Source organism: Benincasa hispida, chromosome 3, assembly GCF_009727055.1.
Source record: "Benincasa hispida cultivar B227 chromosome 3, ASM972705v1, whole genome shotgun sequence".
NCBI lineage: Eukaryota > Viridiplantae > Streptophyta > Magnoliopsida > Cucurbitales > Cucurbitaceae > Benincasa > Benincasa hispida.
Window position 1 is genome coordinate 2,972,656 of NC_052351.1, and position 8,457 is coordinate 2,981,112.

The 8,457-nt window shown below is 32.3% G+C and overlaps 1 pseudogene; it reads left to right on the plus strand.

Moving 5' to 3' along the window:
- Window positions 1-4,047: 4,047 nt before the first annotated feature.
- On the plus strand, window positions 4,048-6,838 carry LOC120073048 (annotated as a pseudogene).
- The last annotated feature ends 1,619 nt before the right edge of the window (window positions 6,839-8,457 follow it).

The following is an 8,457-nucleotide window of genomic DNA, read 5'->3' on the forward strand; positions in this document are numbered from 1 at the left end:
GAAAACATATATAGAGGAAGTATTATCTAATATGGAAGATTGTGCAATGAGAAGATGTGATCATCACAAAGATCGCTTCAAAGCACAATGTTGATCCACTTACGAAGACTCTCTCGGCTAAAGTGTTCGAGATTCATCTAGAGAGTCTAGCTCTTTAAGACATGCACATTGTATCATCTAGGGCAAAGGGGAGATGTGTAGTGGGTGTATAGATGCTTAGTTTATTGTATTTATTTAACATTCTCATTGTTTTGGATTTTAATATTTTGTACATCCCACTTATTAGAGTTTTAGTTCAAGTAGGAGTTGTTGGGTTTTATGCTCTAAAGCTCGTAGATAGTAAATATAAATAATTGACTATCATCAATAAAGCGTTATCGATGTTTTTTCAATAAGTGTTATTCATTGTTTGTATTCGTTTTTTCTTAATAACCCCAAATCCAATAAACTAACATCCTAAGATATATTATGAGTCTTGAACTGTATGTGGAAATATACAAGGTTCAATTTTCAAGATACAGCCTAAAGGATCTATAGTATAGGGATAAGGCTAGGTACCTTATCCTAGTAACACTATGGATATGACCCACTTTGTATTTCATACAAACATAATGATCCAACGCGTTCGTGTAGGTGACATGCGAGTGGGATATCCTACGCAATGAGTATGCATAAAACCTGACCGCGAAATAGTAACCACTAGATGTAACACCGTTGACTAGTTAGATTTCTATTTCAATAGAGTGACTTAGGCAACTTAGTCTTAATCTTGAGTTTATTATGAACTTCTTTTCATAAGGAATTATCCTTTGAATTGTATGAGTGAGAGTGGTCAGTTCGCCAACTCAATAAGCCTACCATTTTAGGGACAATACAAAGTGGGGAGCTAGGAACATCATAATACAAGATAGATTTCACTCCTTCCCAACTTTAGGGTAAGTAGATAAGTGTTCCCTTAAATGGTGTCCAAGACTTGAACAAAATGCTCTACCCTTTCATTGGTTCGAGAAGGGTTTTTGTTTAATAGTTGGACCATAAACAAATTGTTTATTAGAGGAGCAGAGGTACTTAAGGATACAAAGGTAACATAGGGGTAAAACGGTAATTTGATCCAATTGGTGTTATGACACTCGTGAAGGACTAACTTGTTGTTATTAGTCTATATCCGTGGAAACATAAATATATCTACAGTGAGGAGGGTGCAGTTGTGGGTCTTTAGTGGAGTGTACCCACAGTTAATGTATATTGGTTAATGTGGTCAATGAGTTTAACTAATTAGTCTCATATCATTGGAGCTTCTGATTTGTAGGACCATGAGATCCCCTTCCTAGCTAGTAAAGTGAATTGAGATAATTATTTCTTGAATAGAGTTTGAAATATTCAAATTCACTAAGGGAAATAATATAATGTATAATGTTACATTATAATATAAAATTTATATTTTAATTAAACTTTATAATATAAATTTAATTTTGGATATGATTCACAATTAATTTATGGAGAACTAAATATTTGAAAGAGTTCAACTATTAATTTAATATGAGTTGGATTCATATTAAAACTATAGATTAAAATTAATATGTATTTAATGCACATTAAAACTATAGGTTATGAGAGAAATACAATTGACTATGATTCGAATGTAGACTAAATTAAATATTTGATATTTAGTTAGATAATTATTTAATTGGAGAATTATATAATTATTTAATTAAAATTTATTAAATTAAATTAATTGAATTAAAACTATAGATTATGTGAGAGATGTTTCATTTAATATGATTTAAATAAAATGATGAATTAAATTAGATTTAATTAATTTAATTATTTTATTAAATGAATTAAATCAGATAACTCCCAATAGGGAAGTTATCTGAAACGTGGGCTAGCCCACGTTTACTCACTCTCTCCCTCATTTTGGTTGAAAAACCTGCAAAACGTAGTTTTTGCAAGATTTGTGTTTTCAACCTACGAAATTTTTCTGCATTCATAACTCTCTCAAAATTATCCACCTTCTTTCTATATTCATTTAGTTCCCACAAACCAATTTTACCTCAAGAATTCTTAAAGGATAGGGAATTACCTCTTTTTGTGGTGTTCGTGAAATCCCAAGGAGTTTTGGCCATTTTCATTTGAGGTTTCTACAAAAGTAAGTTCTTTCGCTTTTTCTCTGTAATTTTAAAGCATGCTTGACCTAAGATTAATTTTGTAGTAGGTTATATCTTCAATTTTGGTCGATGTAATGTTTATCTGAATTTTCCAATGTATGGGTATTTTAGAATACCTAAATTAATTATGGGAATGGTCCTGTGTTTTTTTCCGTTGTGTTAGGGCTTTCATCCCTATAGAACTAGTGTCTATAAAGTTAATTTTCAAAAACAAAAACAAAATGGTTACCAAACCGTAACCCAACCCAACCGAATTTTAAGGATTGGGTTGGAGATTTTGTTTAGGTCTTTTAGGTTGCCAACCTATCCAACTTGAATTTTCAGGTTGATCGAAAAAATACCCTCAACCCAACCCAAACAATGTACACCCCTACATGAATAGAACCATAACTCAATTAATGTGTTTTTAAAAATAATAATTAAAAAAAGCTCAATTAACTTGCACTATCGACTTTGAGATTTGAGGTTTAATCCTTCCATATACTTCCGCTAGCAGTTTAAAAAATCATCTCACAAAAGTTTTTAAATACTTGCAAAACTTTTTATACATGGAAGATGAATAATAGAAATATCTGTATTAATTTTATTTTTCAACAAATTTATACTTAATTACTATTTTTATTACTTAAATTAGAAATTTGAACTATCAACGTTACTTTTTATTGTCATTTTTTTAAATAAAATTAATGTTTATTGTAAATATATTTATTTATTTTTATATAGATTGGTATCAATTTAACCGTAAAAGTAACACTAAATTTGATTTATAATTATTTTTGAGGTCTTACATTTAATTAATTAATTATAACATTTTTTTAAAAAAAACTATAACATATTACATTAAAAATATAACTAAATCTGGTCTTGGTTTTGCCGGTATCAAGCGATTTCATTGTTCTGCCGGTCGGGGTTTTGAATTCCACTGGAAGCAATTTTTGGTTCTTTCCAATTTTTATTTTTATTTTTATGTTTTTGAATGATTCAATTTTTATATCATATTCAATATTCCATCCAAATATTTCTTAAGTTTTCTTTATTTATGTATTTATATATTATTTTAATAAATTTCAATTTTTTAATTTTCGTATTTTAAATTTTATGCAATAATATAGTTAAGTTAGTTGTGAGTTTAAAATTATTTAAGACAATAACTAAGTGAGGGATGACATTGTCGATCAAGTTTGGACATTATTTGAAGGATAGATATATATTTGTTTTTGCATTTAGTTATATATTGAATCTTATTTGTATTACATGATATAAATATTTTATATATTTTTTTTCAATATTTAGTGTATGATATATTTTTTTATATTATATTATTAAAAAAATAAGAAATAAGAAATTAGAAATAGTTATGTTTCTGATTCTAAAAGTAGAAAATAAGAATAAGAATTAAATATATTATTATTTCTAGTTATTAAAATATAAAATAGAATAATTATAATTGGTAACATTTTTAGAAATAATGATCAAGTACATAACATCATTTTTAAAAAAATTACAAATATAACTAAATCTACGAGCTAGACTTCTATCGTTGATAGTCTATCAATGATAGGTCTATCACCAATAATATGATCTATCATCGATAGACTCCCTACCAATAGTATAGTTTATTATCCATAGACCGTTTAAATTTTGTCATATTTTTACCGATTAAAACTTTTTAAGTTTAATGTCCGCCTTTTTTTGATGAGATACATAAAGGAAAGCCAGAAAACGGGAAATATTACATTATCAAACCGGCTTCAAGTGATGGAGTTGGTTGAAAATGGTTAAAAGACTCGAGACCGTTGAAATTGGCGGGACTCGGAAAAGCATCCATAGTGTAGCGCAGATTCTCCCGGGAAAATGTCGATTTCCGGAATAGGCGACAATGGCGGCAATGAATCAGCGCTCATCTTCTCGAGCACAGCCTCATGATCCCCCTGCCGTGTTTGCTTTTAGGCACTGGACTCCTTCCGAACCTCAACCCAAACTACAGGTGATTTCATCAGATTGCTCGTTTCTGACTCTACTTCGAGGCTAGTTTGAGGAATAGGTGTTTCCGCTTCTAGATTTGTGGTCATCTCTCTGGAGCATGGATTTTGGACTTCGTTGCATCTAAATTGCGCTGCATCCTTTGTCTTCTTCTTCCTTTTTATAACAATGGTCTGAGGCAGTAGATTCAGCTTCATGGTAGCATAAATCAAGAAAGAGGAGGCCCTATTTCACTTGAAACTGTGGTTTTCTGATTCGTTAGCTGAAATTTCCTTGCTGCGCAATTTAAGTTGTAACTGGACCTAGGTATATGCTCACCGGCGCAGTTGCTTGCAGTTCCATTGCCCTCGTTTTGTTCGTTATATACCAGTGGCTACGGCGTAGATGCTAAACCAAGTTTTGTATATTTTCAGATGCAACAAATTACTGCTCATTGATTATTGCCAAAGCAACGGTGAGTACAAGTACATATTGATCGATGTAGGGAAGCCGTCTTTAGGGAGCAAGTTCAAAGATGGTTTTCTCGCCATAAAATTGCTTGCGCGGATTCTGTGAGTCGTTTTCACTTGCTTTTTATGTTTTTATGTAACTGATGTACAATTTATTGCAAAATTTCAAAATAAAACGTAAGATAATTATGATCAGGACGTTATTTCTGTCTCCCCTCCGTTATTGCTTTCAGAAGCAATTTTTGTTTGTCTTGGTTTCACATTTGCACTTTTAAAGTGCTTGAACCTTATATGGATCACATTTCTGTTTTGCGCCATTTTTTTGAAAATGAAATTTCATTATCCTTTTAATCAAAGAACATTTTCTTTGCAATAAATTTGGCTCTTAGGGCATGTTTCTTTTTCTTTCAAAATTCTTCAGATTATTTTGACTCATGAACATGTGGATGGGATTCTTGGTTTGGATGATATACGTATTGTGCAACCTTTTAGTACCACAAATGAATTTAACTTGACGCCTGTTTACCTAGCACAAGATATGAATACGACAAAGAGGTACATATGTGGCTACCTTTTCTTTCCTTTTTTCTTTAGATTATTTTCCATAGCATCTTACCTCATAGTTAATTCGCCATGGAGTTATTTGCCTTTGTTTTAAATGTTGCGCAAGCTGCTTGTTCAAAGATACTTTATTAAATGGACTAGATGTCTGATGATGGAAGAATTCCTATTAAGTGAGACTGGTAGCGCAGCTTGACTGGAGAATCATCGAGGACATGAGGCTCACAGTTTGTTCCTTTCCCAGTTTGTTCACCTTGTCTTTCTTTAAATATAATATATACAAATATTTCTTCTGTTCTCCTTCTTACCTGTAACTGTTCGAGTTCAGTTTATGCATGGAGAAGATTATGTCTGTCTGGGTTTTCTCTTTGGGGGAAAAACATAAAGTTGCCTATATATCTGATGTCTCAAGATTTTGTCCAAGCACAGAACACAGTTAGTGTTGTTTCATTCATCTCCTCTATTAGAATATGCTTACGTTTCTGTTTTCTTGCACTTCTCTTTTGGATTTTCCATGATATTATGAAATACACACAGATCAGTTGCTAAAGTTTGCAAACGTCCTCTAAGAGCCTCTTGTGCAGAATATGGTATGCTAGGTAGCTAGAGTAATGTTTGTAGGAAACTGCTAACTTCTTATACTACAATGTGATACTAAGCCAGAAATGGCCTTTTTTTTTTTTTCCTTTTTTGAACGTATTAGTCATTGGATCAAATCATTGAAAATGGCTTCTACAATTGACTAGTATCTTGAAGCTCATTTATAGAAGATTTTCTTTTATCAAGATGACGTGGAGGGATTCTGAAGTTCCCATGTGCAAAAACAGATTCTCCAGAAATCTTTTTTAACGGTAGTAAATCTGAAAAGATTCCACGTTTAGAACTACAATTTGGGGTAACCCTGCCTTGAATCCCTATACTTGGCATAAAAATATTACATCTTTACGGGTTTATATTATTGAATTTACGTTCTTTGCTATTGAGTAGCCCATAGCTGTATATTGAGTATGCTGCTTTTCTTGTTTTGTCCAGCAGAAAGCTTCAGAGACTAGTTGCTGCGAAAAAATTGGATGTTATCTTGATCTTGGAGATTTTGGTTCTTTGTCTACTTCTGTTTCCTTTTTGTTCATGGGTTAAGGCTAAGGATCTTCCAGTCATGCCATTTAAAAAGGATTCTTCCAAGACTTCAAGATAAATTTTAAGCAAGAGAACATTTCTTTAGAGAACTCAAGGATACAAATGTACAACCTATAGAACAGATCCTGTTCAAGTAAGATCGTAAGCAAGAGAACATTTCTAATATTTATTTTTGCGCTGCAGTCATTTCAAAGGGTGAAGCGGGTGTTGGATCTTCTCATCTTGGATGCACTGCGTAGGATCAATGACACAAATCTGAAGAAATTTATTCTGTGAAGTTCTTTGTGATGTATATGAGAAGAATGATTCGTAATTCACACGAACACTTAGAAATCATACTGAAGCCAACTAGCTCACATGATTCGTTTTATTTGAAGCCTTTTACCCTGTATTGCTTGGCTTCCCAACTTCTCCACCTCTATATTTATTTCTATCCCCTGTATATTTACAGTGATAACTTACTCCCCCTACTTTAATTTGAACCATTTATTTTGTTGACACTTTATCGGAGTTATTTAATGAATTAGACATTTTAAGGTATACGCAAGACCACAATTTTTAATTAACTTGATATACATATGCACATGTGAGGTCGTAAATGTTTTGTTAATCATTCATGTGAATGTGAAATACTGTTGTCTATTGTTCAATGTGAAATGTGAGGTGGGCAATGCTTGATTGTTTTAATAAAAGTTGCCACACATATGGAGGTGCGTATAAGTTTTTTCAAGTATACTTGCACCACCATCTCGATCAGAGGATTATCGTTGGCAATATATTACCTAAGTGATTATAAATTTATGAACTTTCTAAATTTATTTGTTGGCTTGCAGTGGTTCAACTACAAGAAGTTGAAGTACAACCAAATAGCAGAACTAAACAACAGTCTAATAACCTCTGTTATTTATATTCTAATTTCTCTGTTGGCAATCTTCTATATAAGAGATTGCAAAAGTTATCTTGATCTTCTTAAATATTCTTTTTCTGTCTTAATTCACATAAGTCATTGGGAAGTTTCTTAGATTACTCTTCTACAGTATTAGAAGTGTTCATTGGAGAAACTTTTCGTTGACTGATGCCAATGAAATTAATCTTGTACCTGTTTTCTGCCTTGAAGATAGTTTTCCTTAGATTCTGTATTTCACCTTCTCATTACAGACTGATTCCCACAATGTCCATTTCTGCCTTCTGCAGGTTTTGTAGACATCTTTATGAGTTTGGTTTTAGTAATTACTTTCATGACATTATATCTCTTGGGTCTTTTGACAGACTCTTGAAGCAGTGAAAAGCAAATGCCAAAGCAAGCCATGCTAATTGGGATGGTTCATGGATTTGATCACCACATGGCTAAAAGGTATAAAATTTACATTCCGGTCCTAAAAATGGAACTAATTAAGTTATAAATATTCAATCAATGACTGTCCTGCACATGGCTGTCAAGTTATAGAGATCGTTCCATCGTTCCAAAGGATTCTACCCCACCCCACCCCACCAAGATGGGATTTTCAGTACTGATCTTTATGTCCTATCATCACACTCATGATGGTCTTAAATCTCTATAGACCCATAATGAGGTAATGTTTCTTCATTTAGGTCCTTTAAAGGGGCAACATGATTACCATTCACTTCTTCGAAAGCTATCGTTAATGGTAGTATTAACTATACAACCTCGCAAGTGAAGAAAGTAAACCAAACATTCTACACACCATGGGTGGATGTGCTATTAGAGAATGATACACCTTAATGAAGCATAATGATAGAAATGCTATTAAGGGATGCATTAGTAATTAGTTAGGAAAGTTGTTATGGTATTTAGTTATAAATAGAGGGAGTGGAGAAGGAGGAAGATAGATATTGATCAAGTTAGTTTAGGCTCGAGTGTTCTTGAGAAAAGGATTGTCCAAGTGCCTTAAATTACTTGGTTTATCTTGTAGCTATTTTATGTTTTATGTTGCAATATATTTTTGGGTTCTATCACATTATCTACGTGATTGCTTTTTATTAACACCTTGAGTTTTCTTTTTCTTTTTCTTTTTCTTTTTCTTTTTCATTTTTTTGGGAGTCAAAACAACATTCAGTTCATGTCCTACTCATGTTTGTGAGAATAGAGTTTATATGGAATTTGAATCCCTTATCTGAGCTGGACGGGGGCCGGAATT